Consider the following 18,189-nt stretch of genomic DNA (forward strand, 5'->3'; position numbering starts at 1 on the left):
TTCCACCTTCCCCGTGCCAGATTCCACAACCTCTCCAAGAATCCCAGCTGTAGAGTACCCCTGCAAGGCCAAAGGAACTGCCCGGAGTCCCAGCCCCACCAGGCTTCCTTGGGAAACCCCAACAGGGCAGTTTCCTCTGAGGTGTGATGAAACAGGGTGGGGCTTGTTTGCTGGGTCTTGTGTCTTTACCTGCATAACTCATATATCAAAGCAAGTGTCATCCCAATTTGGGGGTTGGTGAGTGGAGAAGAATGGACAATCTCTGGACCTGTTTGACATCTTTTTTTTTCCAACTGCACCTACAACATATGGAAGTTCCCTGGCCAGGGATCAAATCCAAGCTGGAGCTTACACCACTTACACCACAGCTGCAGCAATGCCAGATCCTTAGCCCACTGCTCTACAGTGGGGACGCCTCATTTGACTTCTTAAAAGCATTTGGCAAAACCTTCTCAGCCTGCCACACACCCTCCTCTGCATAAATTCATTGGTGGCAGTTTTGATCTATTGTTAAGGTGCAGATTTGATTTCTGAAACCAACTAAATGTGACTTGGAGTCAGGTTGAGTTGAGAAGGTAGAAGGCCAGGTTGAAGAAGGGAATGTCAAGGTAAATGAAAGACTGTGACCTCATTTAAGGCCATATTATATATCCAGCCTTTAGCATAGGGCTCAAAAGAAAACAGGTGCTCAAGGAGTTCCCATGTGGCACAGTGGGTTAAGGATCTGGTGTTGTCATTGCTATGGCGAGGATTTGATCCCTAGTCCTGGAACTTCTGCATACTGTGGGCACAGCCAAAAAAAACAAAAACAAAAAATAGGGGCTCAACTGAAAAAAAGAAATTGGGGTAGGTAGGATGAAATGCAACTTCTACAAAAAAGAGCCCTGAAAGTCACTGATGCATTTTCTAAGAATGTTCAGCTCTCCCAGGGGAAGTCTGATCAATAATGCCCATTTCTGGTGAATAAGTTTGGGGCGTGATGGCCCTGCGGGATGCCCACCGGGTCCTGTCCATAGCCCTTGTGGACTCTGGAACCAGTCCATTCTGACTTATATCAGAGCTACTCATGAAACGACTTCTTTCTCCTGCTGTTTTTAGAGGTCACTGACCCCTCACTAACCTAGTGCCACATCTTCACACAGTGGGAGTTAAACATTTGCAGAACAAAAGCTTGCAGCGGAAAACAAAAATCCTTTCCTATCCCGAGTGTCCAGGGTACAACTCTGGGAAGCAAGTATTCTCTGAGACCCACCCTTTTATCTGTCTCAATCCAGACACAGGATCCAAACTAGCAAAGGGGGTAAACAATCCACCAAAGCACACGACCCCAAGGCTGAATGCTGGTTATAGTTGCAGAGAAGTTTATTAAAATAGTTTATGCTTTGAAATTGTTTTGAAAGGTCCCCCATCATCATTGATCTTAGCTTTCGCCCTACTATCCTAAACTGCTAAACAAATACCATCCTCCAAAGTCTCTCTCCTCAGCATACCCACGGCTTACACTGTCCTAAAGATGAAGTTTCTTTTTCTTTTTTTTTTTTTTTTAATGAGAGTTGCAATGTTTACTTCAGGTTCTCCCTTTGTTTGTTTGTTTTTCTTTTTTTTTGCCACACAGGCAGTACGCAGGAATTTCTGGGCCAGAGATTGAACCTATGCCGCATAGCAGTAACCAGAGCCATAGCAGTGAGAACGCAGGAGCCTCAACCCACTAGGCCCTCAGAGAACTACCTATGAAGTTATCAAAAGCAGTAAAAGCTAATGATTGTCTCTAGAGTTTAAAGTTTCCCACCAAAGGCCACACGGGAGGTTCTAGGTTTGAATTTGAACCAAATGAGAGATGATATGAAGATTCAGGAAAAATTCCAGTGAAGGATTTCATGAAGAACGTCACCATGCTGCAGAGCAGCCAAAAAAGAAAAAAAAAAAAAAAATGTTGCCACACTTGGTCACTTATATACATTAGGAGTAAAAGCCACCAACTTATCAAAAAGGTTTAATTCTCATCTCACAAACAAGGAGACTGAGGCTCAGAAATGTTGAGTACTTGCCTAAGGTCACACAGCTTGGTAGCGGTTGAGCCAGGGCTCAATAGCCAGCTGACATCTGCCTCCTTCCAGTTCACTGTGATGTCTCCCTTATTAGAAGCCTGATGCACATGTTGAAGAGAATTGGACATGTGTAACCAATGCAGAAAACAGGACCGGTCCATCGCCCTGAGGAAGGGCTAAAAGGTCAGGTTTTACCTCTGCTCAGAGGACTGGGCCCTCCTGGGCTTCCAGGTCCTCCTTTTCCAGACAGAAAACACAGTGACCTACTTTGCAGGACTCTCCAAAGCAACCATTATTAAAAACAAAAACAAAAACTACAAAAACAAAGCCTTTGGCCAAGAAACCAAGAAGACAATGAATCTGTGGAACACGACAGGTGCTGCTCTGAACCAAATCTCAAACATGGAAAAATGACAGGGCCCGAGTTTCCTGTCCAGCATTCCCCTGCGGATACCTTCCATATGTGACATTTCTCTTTGAAATCACTGAAATCTTCGATCTGGAGAGGAGGCGCAGAGAGATGGAAACATCTAGCCCAGCCCCAAGGTGTGCTCAAGACATGTAGCTTTTAGGAACCCCTCGCTCCTCCACCTGCCTTTATTTAGCCAGAAGGAAATGAAGGGATCCGATTCTAATTCATTGATTTCTCTCTCTCTTTTTTTTTTTTTTGTCTTTTTAGGGCCGTAACCATAGCATACGGAGGTTACCAGGCTAGGAGTCAAGTTGGAGCTACAGCTGCCAGCCTACGCTACAGCCACAGCAATGCCAGACCTGAGCCTCATTGGTGACCCACACCACAGCTCACGGCAGCACAGGATCCTCAACCTACTGGGCAAGATCAGGGATCGAACTCATGTCCTCTGGATACTAGTCGGGTTCATTACCACTGAGCCAAGATGGGCACTCCTGATCTCTCTTATAATCAGCCTTATGAAGACTGGAGAGACAGTGAACAGCAGGGCAGGGAAACAGGCTTTCTGACCCCAGAGTTTTCCATCTTCTCCCTCCTCCAGACGCAAGCAAGACCCACTCTGAACTTTCCTCCTACGTCAACATTTTAAAAGACCACATTTAAAAAAAAAACCCAAACTTACTGTTCAGGGGTTCAACAAGCGAAGTCCAAAGTCAAGGAGACAGTCTCTCTCTTTTGTAAAAAAACACCATATGCTGTTAGGTGGCCTGGGAGACTCACTGGGCTGTTATTAATAACTGGCTTGGAGCTTACGGAAGAAACATGAGCCAAGCTGTCACGGGAGGAGGCGAGTGGAGAGGAACTGACAGACACAGGTGGGATAAATTATGACAAAAATATATTTGGGCCCACACAGGAGCACAAACAGCCCCTGATGAGGGGCTCAGCCCCTCCACAATAGACCCTTATGTCAAAGTTCTAAGAGTTCAACAGTCAACTCTCAAAAAACTCTACTGTTTCACTCTCTTGAAAAACATCATGACTCATCTATGCTACCCTTTGTCCATCTGAGCAATTCTTTTCCAGGGATATCTGAATAACTTCTCAAATTATACATATTGGCCTTGTTTCCTTGGACTTCCCGCTGTTTTTAAAATATATAAACAAATGGATTTTCAAATACACATTAGCAACTTGTTGAGGGTAGTTTACCTGTGAGCCTATCAGTCTCTCTCCCTTAATGATCCCAAAATCATTCCTGCAAAAAAGTGTGTGTGTGTGTGTGTGTGTGTGCGCGCTGGGGAAGGGGCGGGCCTTGTGATTGTGTCATACATAACAGGGAACCTGTCCAATTCAAGTCCGAAGAATGGAAGTAGAGTCATGACCTGGCTCCTGGTTTGCAGCCAGTCTCCCCTTGTGAAAAACTTTATTTCCAAAAATCCCAAGTCTATGCCTCCCCTCCCCCAACCATGGACATCAAATTGTTCAGAACCAGCCACAACATGTCTTTGGACCTAAATGATATTAAACAATAGCTCTGGGTCTGTCTGAAGCGTTAAAAAGAAAACTGAGAATCGGACAAAAGTTATTGGACAATATAAAGATACAAAACTGAAAGGAACAAATGCTTGTCAAGTTGTGTCATTCTCAAGGATCCAGCTGCTTGTCACCCTGGCTCAGGCCTGATAACTATTCCTTTCTCAGCTCAGTGCTGGGGGCAGTGGGGAGGCCAGAACCTCTCACCTCAAACCTCTCACAATGAGTGTGTTCTGTGGCGGGGGGTGGGGGTTGGAGGAGGAGTGTTGTTAAAATGAGAAAGTAATACACCAGTGACCAGTGGCCACCAGTTTAATAAAAGCAGGAGACAGAGTAGGGTAGGTACAGGGCTTTAGTCTTTCTTTTTTATTTAAAATGTTTTAATTATGTCAAGTATTTTTCTTAAAATATTCACAATTTTAGCATTTTCATTGTCTTTCTAGTTGCCAAAGTTAAGAATCAGCATAAACTACAGAACAGAAACAGACTCATAGACAGAGAGCAGACTTGTGGTTGCTCAGGGGGAGGGAGTGGATGGAGGGGAGTTTGGGGTTAGCAGATGCAAACCATTACATTTATAAAGGATAAGCAATGAGGTCCTGCTGTATAGCACAGGGAACTATATACAATCACTTGTGATAGAACATGATGGAGGATAAAGTGAGGAAAAAATGTGTATATATATATATGTATGTGTATATGTATGGTTGGTTCACTTTACAGCAGAAACTGACAGGACATTGTAAATCAACTATAATGAAAATAACAACAAAACAAAAAAGAATCAGCATCAAGAAACAAAACAAAAAAAGCAAAAACAATTTTTTGGAAAGAATCAACATCATACTTGAGGGATATCACCCCTAGATCTCACATATACGAATTTTTAAAATTATAGTTGATTTAATTGAAAGGTCTTTATTTAAAAAAAATTTTTCATACTGACCAGTTTTCAAAGATTGACAGTCCACAGAGTGCATGTATTTTTACAGGCCATATTCATGTACTATTGTCGACATATGTATCGCAGAACACAAATAGAAATGTTCAAAAGATGGAAGTTTAACATGGACATTCTAACACTGTCTTAGCACTCCTCCTGCGTCATTTTCGTCTTTTTGCCATTTCTTGGGCCGCTCCCGTGGCATGTGGAGGTTCCCAGGCTAGGGGTCTAATCAGAGCTGTGGCTGCCAGCCTACACCAGAGACACAGCAACACAGGATCCGAGCTGAGTCTGCAACCTACACCACAGCTCATGGCAACGCCAGATCCTTAACCCACTGAGCAAGGGCAGGGACCGAACCCGCAACCTCATGGTTCCTAGTCGGATTCGTTAACCACTGCGCCACGACGGGAACTCCTCGTGCGTCATTTTTACTGGTCTCCGGTGCATGAACACCCCAGTCTGCAGATGATTAGGGAGTAGTTCAGGCCTTCATTCCACCACTTCTTAATTCTACAAGTGGAAGTGTCTCCCTCCAAAAGATGGGTTTGGGTCTAACCCTGCACCTGTGAATGTGACTGTATTGGATGTAGGGCCTTGCTGATGTAATCAAGTGGAGCTGAGTCAGACTGGATCAGAGTGGGCCTTAATCCAATGGCTGCTATCCTCACAGCAGAGGGAAACTTGGACAGAGTGAACGCCACGTGACGAAGATGCTCGCCAAGGAATGCCAAGGGTCACTGGCAGCAACCAGAGCTACGCAAAGGCCAGGAAGTGTCCTCCCTGAGTGACTTCAGAGACAGATGGCCTTGCTGACTCCTGGATTTTCTTTCCAGTTTCCAGAACCGAGACAACAGATGTCTGCTGTTGTAACTCACCAAGTCTATGGCCATTTGCACGGTGGCTTTAGGAAAAGTACACACTAGTCCTGTGACGTTTGCCCAGGGACATCAGGCATGTTATTTACTCTCTTGGTGTCTCAGTGTCTTCAGCTAAAATGGCAATTACAACCTCCACATACCTCATCAGATTATTTTGAGAAATAAGTGCCAGAAGGAGTATGGTGGCCTCCACGTGGACAGGTAAGCAATAGCTCACACTCACTGGGCCTTGACACATGAGGCTGGGGCTGGCCAGCTTCGGCAGAGCAGCCCTTCAAAAACTCACAACTCAGAAACTCACCATCAGGGTAGGGGCTGGGGGAGGTGGAGAGCAGCTGCAGGGGCTGACAGCGTGGAAGAGCACCTGAGTCCTGGGCCCCTAGAAAAGAGCTGGGTACAGGGATCCCCACCCTCTGTGTTCCAGGAAAAGCCTTCCTGCACAGAACCACCCTTCCTCGAGTGGCTTTGATGAGACTGGAGGATGACTCCCTTGTTTACCCAGGACAAGGCCAAACACAGGCTCTCAGTTCCCATTCTCTGTGTCATAAATGACCAGCCAAACTGTTTGTTCCCACCGACCAATCTGGACGAGATGCTCCTGAGTTGCCTTGACCAAATTCAACTCAGGCTTCTCCTTTCCAGGCAGGACCTGTCCTCTGACCCACCTTCAACCTGAGCCAGCCCTGGAATGCACAGTAGCCTTTCCTTAACGACCTCCTCAAAGGAGCTGACCACAAAGAAAGACCTTCCCTGGTCTAGTCATAAACCTGCCCACCCCATGGCCAACATCCAGTTCTTTCTAGCTTTCTTTACTCTTTTTTTTTTTTTTTTTTTTTTTTGCCTCACCTGCAGCATGTGAAATTTCCTGGGCCACGGATCGAACCCTGGGCCACAGCAGCCCCATCCTTAATCACTAGGCCACCAGGGAACTCCTACTCCTTTTGAATAAAAGAAAAGGCTATTTTCCTGTCCAATCTTGAGATCCTTGCAGATCTGGTTGTCAATGTGTTCTCAATTTTGCAGTAGGCCCCCCTTCCCTATATTTTAAGTCTTTTTTTATTTTGCTAAGACTTTCGAAAATGCATGTACGTATCAAAAACTTTAGCACCTTGACCCTTTCTAAGTGTGTGATTCAATCGCATTAAGTACACTCACATGGTTGGGCAAGAGATGGCCAGAACCTTCTCCTCTTGCAGCGCTGAAGCTCTCATATGCATTAGAGAACCCCTGCCCTCTGGTCCTCTTCCCCCACGCCCAAGTTCTGGCAACCACCAACCACAGTGTTTTCGAAGAATCTCCACTTACCTAAATCTGGGTTTGTCTTCCCTGATAGTCTTCAGGTGCTGCGTCTCAGACTGAGGGCCAACCATCCTTCATAGCACTCTGTCTTCACCCAGGTGTTCGCGGTGGCTTCTCCAACCCTCTGTGTCCCGGGGCTGGGGACCCCAACAGGGAGCCACTGGACATCTATGCTCTGTCACAGCACACTGAGGAGTTACATGGACCTCGTCTTTCAGGCAAAGAGATTTTTCTCTGGCTCTTTTTCCAAGCCTCGTCTGTTTCTCCTTTGTTCCTCTAGTGGAGATTTTTCAATCAACTTCCCTCAGATCCTCAATGGAGGCTTGAATGAAGGAAGCTTCTGTGGCTTGGGCTTGAGTGGGGAGCCCTGGCGCAGGAACCCAAGGAGGATTATCTTTCCTGTCTTCTTTAAGGTCCTACATCTGATTTAATGATCTAAGCCAAGGTTACTAACCGTACTAGTTTCCTAGCACTGGCATGACAAAATACCACAGCTGGATGGCTTAAAACAACAGATAGTTGTGGTCTCAGAGTTCTGGAGGCTACAAGTCAGAAATCAAGGTGTCGGAGTTCCCATTGTGGCTCAGTAGGTTAAGAACCTGACATGGTGTCCATGACAATGTGGGTTCAATCCCTGGCCTTGTTCATTGGGTTGAGGATCCAGCGTTGCCACAAGCTGTGACATAGGTGGAAGATTCGGCTCGGATCCAGTGTTGCCGTGGCTGTGGCGGAGGCCAGCAGCTGATTGATTTGACCCCTAGCCCAGGAACTGCTGTATACAGCAGGTTCAGCCAAAAGAAAGAGAGAGAGAAAGAGGGAAGGAGGAAGGGAGGAAAGAAATCAAGGTGGCAGCAGGGCATCCTCCCTCTGCAGGCTCCAAGGGAAGACCTTTTCTCACCCGGTCCTGGCATTTGGTGATGGTCTGCAGTTCTTGGCAGGCGTTCCATGGTTTACAGCTGCAGCACTCAGATCTCTGCTCCATCATCATATCCCTGTGTACCTCTAGCTTCCCTTCGTATAAAGGCACCAGGCGTACTCGATTAGGGCCAATCTTAATGACCTCATCTTAAATTGATTACATCTGCAAAGACCCCATTTCTAGAAAAGCCTACTTCACAGGGTCGGGACATCAACATATCTTTTTCAGGGAAGGGGGGTGGGGGTGGGGGAGACAATTCAGCCATAGCAGTACTTTTCTACCCGATGACCACTCACTGCCTGCTTCACCCCTATGGTATTCGTTCCGTATCTTCGGTAATTGCCCAATTTTACTCAAGACCACTGGGAATTTCAGTGGCTTCTTGGGGGACTATAAACCGCCCCCATCTGACTCTCATCCAGAATCGCTCCCTCCCCATCACTCCCTGCACTGCCCCCCCACCACGTTTCTCCCTCTTCCTCCTTTTTACCAAATCCAACCATCCCTTAAACTCCCTTGAATTGTTAGATCTATTCCCCTTCAAAACCTTCACTGCCTCCACCCCTTGATCCACCCCTCCACCCCTTCCCCTTCCCACTCTGGCCCCTCAGTAGTACAAATTTAGGTGGGCATCCCCTTGCCAGGGGTTCTAGTGTGTCTCAAGGACCCCAAGCACAATCATCTACCACTAAAAATACTAATTGGAAGCCGGATGGATATTTTACCCACTTGGCTGAGCCTTGGAGACACCTGGGTGGCCATTTGGTCCTCCTCAGCCATTTGTCCCAAATGTTGCCGTGAACTTCACACACCAGGGAAAAGGAAGTCTTAAAAGAATCCCCTCCACAAGTATTGGTGGGTGCTTCAGAACTCATGTTGAGCAGATGATCTCAACTTATCCTATCTGCCAGAAACACAATCCTAGTAAAAGCGTAACGATGGTGGAGTTCCCTGGTGGCTCAGTGGGTTAAGGATCTGTTGTTGTCACTGCTGTGGCATAGGTTTGAACCCTAGCCCAGCAATTTCCACATGCTACAGGTATGGCCAAACAAATAAAATGAATAAAAAAATCTAACAGTGAGACAAGGACAAGAGCCCACATCTTCATAGCAACCAGGGAATTGAAATTTTATAATTGGGAGATCCCCTTGTGGGCTCAGACGGCCCCGACATTGTCTCGATGAGGATGCGGGTTCAATCCCTGGCCTTGCTCAGTGGATTAAGGATACAGCATTGCCAAAAGCTGCAGTGCAGGTCACAGATGTGGCTGGGGTGCCACATTGTTGTGGCTGTGGTGTAGGCCTGCAGGCTGCAGCTCTAATTCAATCCCTAGCCTGGGAACTTCCATATGCCACAGGTGTGGAACAAAAAAGAAAAAAGAAAAAAATGAATAAAATGAACAAAAAAAAGTTGTAGAAGATTCACAGAAAGGGAAATGCATTTGTTATGGTTAATGTTAGCTAAGGTTTGATGGGCTTATTATAAGATTTCTTTAAAAGACCATTAGTGTTAAATATTAAACTGATGCCAAACTGAAATTTTCTTTTTCTTTGCTAAATAACAAAATTTTCTTGGATTATTGATTGGCTTCTTAGGAGGTTGTAAAAGGTTTCTCTTCGCCTTCTGAGAAATCTGCCTTAAAGGAAAAGATTCTGTGTCTTACCGGGATACTTTTCTGTGCTTTAGGTGAAATTCATCGTGTCCTTGATGACTTCAAAGAACAGTCTCCTCACTTTGGAAGAGCCAAAAGTTCTTTACAATCATATTACCTCTTATTTAAAAAAAAAATTGTTATTTTGATTTCAGATTGATTTGATTTTGTTTTGAATGCCCAGAACCAACCACATTTCCTTGTCAACTGCATTGCTTCTGTAATAAGCTCTTATCAGATCTTTCAGCTTTGAAAATTATCATTGATCACCTAACCATGGCCAGTTGCAGCCTCTTGCCATCTACAGATAAGTTTTTTTTTAATTACTCAATGAATTTATTCCATATACACAGATGGTTTTTTAATTTACTTGGTTGCTTTCCTGAACATGTTTGCAAATCGGCTACAGGCCAGACGGCTTTGAGTTTAACAAAGGATGGTCTCAGAGCCACAAGGAAAAGGGCTACGCCAAGTACCCTTGAGCAAAGTTCTGATGCTATTTGTCCAGCGCTGGATTGAGTCAGGATTTTCAGCACACTCTAATGGGTTGCTGAGACTGCTAAGCCACAATGGAGTAGAACAAGAGTGACACAGGAAAAGGAATGAGCTGATGGGGGATGATTGGGTTTTGTTTGGAATGTTGCTGATATTTAATATTCCATTTTCTGTATAGAGGGAAACCCTTTCTCTTAGGCTGTCTATAACAATTCTGATGACTATGTTTTTAAAAAAAGGGAAATGAAATACGGACCATTTTCTCCCCAATTTCTCTAGAATTCAGCAACACTTATTGAGTATTTTCATTTTTATGGCAATGTAATTATTTGCATAAGTTAGTAAGAATCCGACCTTCTTATTAACAGGATATGATTGCAAACACTGATTATACAGCAAAGGCTTTGTGTGGAAGGTCATATTTGAAAATGAATCAGGAGTTCCCGTCGTGGCGCAGTGGTTAACGAATCCGACTAGGAACCATGAGGTTGTGGGTTCAGTCCCTGCCCCTGCTCAGTGGGTTAACGATCCGGCGTTGCCGTGAGCTGTGGTGTAGGTTGCAGACGCGGCTCGGATCCCGAGTTGCTGTGGTTCTGGCGTAGGCCGGTGGCTACAGCTCCAATTCGACCCCTAGCCTGGGAACCTCCATATGCCACAGAAGCGGCCCAAAGAAATAGCAAAAAAAAAAAAAAAAAGACAAAAAAAAAAGAAAATGAATTAGCTATGACCTGTCAGTTCTAAGGAACTAGGGTTGATTTTAGGGAGCAAGTGGTTACAAAGCTCTCTTGGGAAATTCTCACTGGGAAAGGAGGTGCTGTCTCTCATCTCATGGAAAACAGGGCTCTTTCCAGTACAAACACGCCCAGCCGTGGTCAATTTTAAGGGTAGGTTTGGGGAAATCATTGCAAAAATTTGATGAAAAAACATTCTCCAGTGTTCCAAGAAAGGCAAATTGGAGAGTGAAAGAAATAAATGGGGAGTTCCTGTTGTGGCTCAGCAGTAATGAACCTGACACAGTATCCATGAGGATGTGGGTTCGATCCCTGGCTGTGCTCAGAGGGTTGGGGATCTGGTGTTGCCATGAGCTGCGGAGTAGAGCGAAGACGTAGCTTGGATCCCAAGTTGCTGAGGCTGTGGTATAGGCCAGCAGCTGCAGCTCTGATTTGACCCCTAGCCTGGGAACTTCCATGTGCTGTGGGTGTGGCCCTGAGAAGAAAAAAAAAAGAAAGAAATGGAGTACTCAGAGCTTCTGGGAACCACTTCTAATCTCTGGAAATGAATGAAGGCCATCCAAGTGAGAACAAAGAAAGGATATTTATTCAGAGCTTGCTCTGGCAAGGGAGTCGACCTCACTCACTCGAATTTGGTAGAAACTCAAAAGCAGGCAGAAGAGTGTGGAAGTTTTCTAGTGGCAGCAAAAAGAAAGAGAGAGACAGAGAGACAGAGAGAGAAGGCATCAGGTATGTCCCGATTAGAGGCGGTTAGGCTGGGGAAGCAGGCCAGCTGGAGGGGAGTGTCCTCTGGGATGAGTCAGGGGTACATCTTGGCTTTCTCCTGATTGTCTTAAAATAGAAGTGGATGCAAACATTAGGGAAGCTATCAGTTATTATTCAGGTCCTGGCTGTTTGGGACCCATATGATTTGGCTTCCTGGACTGGTTACTCTTACTGGTAGGCTGGCTTCCTGGATGGATTGCAGCCCGTGGTGGGTCAGAGTTCTTTGTTTATTTTCAGTCTGACCATTGTGTATTTGGTCTCTCATGTCTCTACAGAGACCCTGCATTAAGAAAAGGCTTTCAGGCGTTCCCTGGCTGTTCAGCGAGTTAAGGATCTGGCATTGTCGCTGCAGTGGCTCAGGTCACTGTTGCAGTGTGGGTTTGATCCCTGGCCTGTGAACTTCCATACCCTGTAGGCATGGCCAAAAAAGAAGAAGAAGAAGAATAGGAGGAAGGAGAAGGAGAAGAAGCAGAAGAAGAAGAAGAAGGGGCTTTAAGACATCTAGACAACCCTGAAGATGATTCCACACTCAGCCAGGGGTATTGACAGGAGGCTTTCTGCTTCTGGTCTGTAGGAGGGAAAGTAGCTAGCAGCTAAGTGTGTCTTAACTACAACTCCTCCCTGACCCCATAACCCTCTTTTTTCACCAAGAGGTTAAAATCAGGGCCTGAGCAGCACCTCCAGTAGCCTCCCAGGACCCTCAGGCCATCCTCAGACCAGCCCTCCTTCTTGCCTTCTTTTTCCTACATAATTCATAGAATCTCAGAAAATCCAAAGGACTTTCTGAGCAATCTCCTCAACATGGCCCTTATCTTTAACAGGTGCAGACAGGATCCCAGAGATTCCAGTGTCTGGGTTCCAGTCTCATATCCACTGAGACCTCTCTGAACCAGCCAAAAGGGGTATGGCATCCTTGAGGAGCCCAGCCAAGTGGCAAAGAACAGTAAATAGGTGAACACACTCACTAATTGCCCCAAACCTCCCTTAGGTTGTCCTAGCTCTGAGCTTGCAAATGCCAGTCCTTCTTTCTAGACAGCCTTCCCTGCCCCCGGCTCCTCACTGTGGATTTCTTTCCATCTGTGAGGCCTCAGCTTCAACATTCCCTCCTCTAGGAGGGCCTTCTCCACACCCGAGGCTGGAGTCTTCAACCGCTAGTGTGTCCTCTCGTGGTGCCTTGTGCTTACCTTTCCAGGGCTGCTCAGGCTCTTGAGCTCCAGGGGTTTTGCCACTTTTCCCCAAATGACCTTAAGATCCTAAGGGCCACCTCCCGATTTTTGTTTCCATAGTCCGTCTCCTCCCTGACCCAAAGCAGCCCCTCAGGTCTTCGGAGGTGTGCGCAGAGCCCTGGGCAAGCCAGGTGGGAAGACTGAGTGATGGGGGAGGGGATGCCAAGGTCAGGTCTAGAAGGAGAAGTCAGAGCGTGTCAAGGAGTCAACAGGAAAAGCATTCCAAGCAGAGCTACTAGGAGCAACAGAAGCACGGGAGGAGGAGAAGCGGGTCTGTGTGGGGGAAGACAAGCATGTAGCTTGCATTGCTGATGGGATAAAGAACAAGGCAGAAGTGGCCAGAGACAAGTCTGAGACTGAGCAGGGAGCATAAGACTTTCATATTCTCGGCTTCCTCTCTTACTCGCAGTTGAAAGCCAATCAATTATTTAACCTCTCCTATGCCTTAGTTTCCTCACTAGTTAACTGATGATCATAATAGTTATTCTGATGGAAATAACATATACGCACTACTATGTATAAAATAGATCATTAACAAGAACCTCTGTATACCACAAGGAAACCTCCTCAATCGTCTGTAATAACCTATATGGGAAAAGACTCTGAAGAAGAATGGATATATTGGAGTTCCTGATGTGATGCAACAGAATCAGTGCTGTCTCTGCAGCAGCAGGACACGGGTTCGATCCTTGACTCGGCACAGTGGTTAAGGATCCAGTGTTGCCACAGCTGCAGCACAGGTTGCAACTGCAGCTCAGACCTGACCCTGGTCCAGGAACTCCATATGCAGCAAAAAAAGAAAAAGAAAAAAAAAAAAGGATATATGTATTCAATCTGGTTCACTTTGCTGCACACCTGAAACAACATTGTAAGTCAACTACACTCCCATAAAATTTAGAAACATTAAGAGTCATTCTCATATAAAGTTGTTGCAAAGGTGAAGTGAGTTAAAGTGCATGGAACTTTAGAAGAACACACAGTAAGAAGGATGAAAGTGGCTGCTATTTTTATCATGCTGAAGCCTTCATTCTACAGGCCAGGTGGGGCTAATGCTTCTATCCTAAGCCGGGGTGAGTACAGTTAGTGCAACAAGACCTGAGGCCAGAACAGAGAAGCTATTGCCTACAAGAGTCCAGTGAGTGATGAGGACTGAACTGACCCGGGGCAGGAGTGGAGAGGACAAGCAAGAATAAGCAGCTTTTAGCGGGTGTAACTGGCAACACATAGCGCCTGGCTAGAACTGGGTAGGGAGAGACTATGAGAAGCCCAGAACAAGCCAGACGGGCCATTCGGAAAAATTGAGTGAGTAAGATACAGCAAGACAAGGAGTTTGTGAGCATTTCCTATGTGCCAGACACAGAGCTCGATGCTTGATGCCAAGAGATGCTGAGCAACTGGTCCAGAGCCAGAGCCAGCAAGTGGCCAAAGAAGACATGAAACTCTGTCTCCTGATGCCCAGTGTATGCACCTTCCAGCACACTCCAGAATTGGGTCCTTACCAGAGATAAGATTTCTGCCCCACACATCACAGCTTTTAACCCTTAAGAACCAACAAGGGGAGTTCCCATCGTGGCGCAGCGGAAACATATCCGACTGGGAGCTATGAGGTTGCAGGTTCGATCCCTGGCCTCACTTAGTGGGTTGAGGATCTGGCGTTGCTGTAGCTGTGGTGCAGGCCAGTGGCTGCAGCTCTGATTAGACCCCCAGCCTGGCAACCTCTATATGCCACAGGTGCGGTCCTAAAACAAACAAGCAAGCAAACAAAAACCGAACCAACAAGGAAAATTCAGGCACTGGAAGAGATGAGAGGGGGTACTTTTGAACTGCATGGGCTTTCTACACCAAATAATAATAGTAATGATAATAATAATAATGAGTTCCCACTGTGGAGCAGTGGGTTAAGAATCTGACTTCAAGGGCTCTGGTCACTGCAGTTCTCACAACTGTGGCTCAGATTCAATCCCTGGCCCAGGAAAATCCATCTGTTGTGAGTGTGGCCATAAATAACAATAATAAGAATAATAATAATAGTAATAATAGTGTGGCACAATCCTCCTCCCATTGGCAAATTCCTTTTATTCCATTCACTCTGATGTAATCCATGTTACACAAATTTCAGTGCTTTGCCTCTAACACCCATTTTTATTGCTGGAGGCAGACTTCCCACATGTATCCCATAAATTTCAACAAGGGTTGGAGTTTTCAAACTGCCCTCGAGTATAAGAAATGAAATAAAGCATCCTATGGAGTTCGGTATGCAAGCTGTTTTTCAAGTATTTTCCCCTAATTTCATTTCAAGAAGCTGGTTTGGGTCTTTGTTATTAAGCAGAACCTGGCTTGATATACGGGTGTGGAATGAAGGCGTCAGTGAAGCTAGTAAGAAAACCAAGCAAACTCTCAATCACTAGCTGAGAAGAAAACTAACCAACGCCCTCTCTTCTCTCAAGCCAGCCCCTCCAAGAATCCTCCAGCAGCAGAAGGGAGTGTTCATCAAACTCCAGGCTCTGAATGTCCCTGGGCAATACTGTGAGTGTCAGGGAGAGACTGTTTGTGTTTTCCCTTAGCGGAAGGCACAGAATGTTTGAGGAAGGACTTCTTGCAGGTAGGTTCATTCAAAGTGAAGATAATTGGCAACAGGCAACTCAAGGACTGCCCTTCAGTCCTTGATAATGTTTATCAGGAAATTGACTTCCTGTCCTTAATCAGCCCACTATTTTTTAAAGAGACAAGAATGGCTTGGACAGTGGAGAGGAAGCGACAGAGAACAGTACTCAAAAGCTGTTGCTTATGTCTCTGCCCTGTCTGGCTCAATTTCAGCCCCGTCGCAACTTCTGGGCAAGATGAGGGCAACTTGTATGGCAGATGCAGGCATGGACCTTGGAGGCTGAAAGTTCTGCTCAGTTTTTGACCCTGACACACATCTCACCAGAACCAAGCAAGTCCCTATGGGGCCTTCGCAGGTCTTCCCCCTACCCCTCCATGTCCTCCTTCTGCCTTTTGTCTACAGAAAAACCTTTGTCAAAGAATCAGTTTACTCAGAGAGGTGAGAAAATGCCGAAAGAAAGGAAAACAGGTAAGGCAAAAATAGTAATAGTTTAGCTATTAAACAAAGTCAAGGACCTTTAAGTTCCTCCTCAAGGACTATAGATACTATTCTGAGCTGTGTCCTTTGAGCTGTTTTGCAAAGACTGAAACCCCCACCAGATGGAAGAAGTTAACTCTGTGTTGCCCACAAGCACGTAGACCCAGACTAGTTGGAACCAGAAGGTTGATAATGTTGATTCCTGATTATCTCACCCACGACCAATCAGAAGAGTGTCCATGAGCTGATCACACGACCCACAACCCTCCTCCCTCACCCTGTCTTTAAAAACCTTGCCCTGAAAGCCTTCAGGGAGTTTGGATCTTTTTTTTTTTTTGGCTGAGCCTGAGGCATATGGAATTTCCTGGGCCAGGGATCAAACCTGCACCGAGCAGCAACCCAAGCTGCTGCAGCGACAACACCAGCTGAGCCACCAGGCAACTCCCAAGTTAAAGTCTTTTGGCTTCTTTTTTTTTTTTTTAAAGGCTGCACCCACGGCATATGGAGGTTCCCAGGCTAGGGGTCTAATCAGAGATACAGCTGCTGTCTGCCTCTGCCAGAACCACAGCAACGCCAGATCCAAGCCCTGTCTGCGACCTACACCACAGCTCACAGCAACGCTGGATCCTTAAGCCACTGAACAAGGCCAGGGATCGAACCTGAAACCTCATGGTTCCTAGTCAGATTTGTTTCCCCTACGCCATGACAGGAACTCCCTTAAAGTCTTTTAAACACCAGCTGCCTGGACTCCTTGCCTGGCACCTGGCAATAAACACTGCACTTTCCTTCACCCCAACCGAGTATCAGTAGGTTGGCTCTACTGTGTGTGGGCAAGGGGAACCAAGTTTGGTTTGGTAACATCATCACATTTTCCAGGTGGGATTAAGCACCTAAGCAATTCTCTTTTTTTTTTTTTTTTTTGCTTTTTAGGGCCGCACCTGCAGCACACGGCGGTTCCCAGCCTAGGGGTCAAATTGGAGCTACAGCTGCCGGCCTATGTCACATCAAGGCCAGATCTGAGCCACGTCTTTGACATACATCACAGCTTGGGGGAACACCAGATCCTAACCCACTGAGTGAGACCTGGGATAGAACCCGCATCCTCATGGATACTAGTCAGATTTGTTTCCGCTGAGCCACAATGGGAACTCCAGTACCTAAGTACTTCTTAAGACACTACAGCACTCCAAAGGAGTCTATATAAAACTCAGACAAAAATTGGTAATCTTACATTTTTACTGTATTTTATTTTTTGGCCACCCTGAAGCATATGGAATTCCCAGGCCAGGGATCAGATCTGAGCTGCAGTTGGGACCTATGCTGCAGCTATGGCAATGCCAGATCCTTAACCCACTGGGCCAGACCGGGGATTGATCCTGCATCCCAGCACTCCAGTGACACTGTGATCCCGTTGGACAATAGCTGGAACTCCTACCTCACGTATTTAGATGCAGCATTCTCATACCACTACCGGCAAGAAAAGTAAGTTTGGTTTTGAAAAATAGCATTGTCTTTTTTTGTTGTTGTTTTTTAATTGTGCCTTCAGAAAATGAACACTGAAAAAAGAAAACCTTAGAGATATGAGAAGCTAAGTTGACATCTACTGTTAGAACTTAATATCATGACAATCCTAGAGTGAAAAGCCAGGGAATGCAGAAATATGTAATGACATTTCTCATATAATACGGGTTTGAATTGTCCTAAGTTCTAAGTCCTCATTCTAAGAGCTTCATCTACAGTGATATATTTATTCTACACAGCTCTGTGAGGAAGATGAGAAAGAGGACTCTGAGTGGTTATGCAATTCATCCAAGGATCTGAGTTTCAGAGCTGATATCTGAAATCAGGCACAGAGGTTCCAAAGCCCAGTCTCTCACCTATGCTTGCAAAATACACAATATTGTAAATGGGAAGCTATAACAGAAGTGTATGTGTTGAGGAGTTCCCTTGTGGCTCAGCCAGCATTGTCACTGCTGTGGCTCTGGCTCAGGTTCAGTCCCTGGCCTGGGAACTTCTTCATGCTGAGGGAGCTGGAAAAAAAAAAAAAAAAGCAGATGTTTTAATGGTTTTAATGCAAAGAAATAAAGGTGACGGAGCCATAGCTAGTATCAACTGATGGGCGAGAGAGATCAAGCATGCTGAGTGCCAGCACCCTCTTTAGATATAGACTTGAGTTTTCCTTCAGAGACAAAAATGGGCTG

General features: G+C 45.8%; 1 protein-coding gene across 4 annotated transcripts in view; it reads right to left on the reverse strand.

Moving 5' to 3' along the window:
* MRLN (myoregulin) overlaps positions 1-7,481 on the reverse strand; it is a 28,658-nt gene extending 21,177 nt beyond the window's left edge. Inside the window, exon 1 of one of the 4 annotated variants that reach the window (XM_021072068.1) lies at positions 7,126-7,287. The gene's annotated coding sequence lies outside the window, so the exon portion shown is untranslated. 4 annotated transcript variants of the gene reach the window in all.

Source organism: Sus scrofa, chromosome 14 (genome assembly GCF_000003025.6).
Source record: "Sus scrofa isolate TJ Tabasco breed Duroc chromosome 14, Sscrofa11.1, whole genome shotgun sequence".
Lineage (NCBI taxonomy): Eukaryota > Metazoa > Chordata > Mammalia > Artiodactyla > Suidae > Sus > Sus scrofa.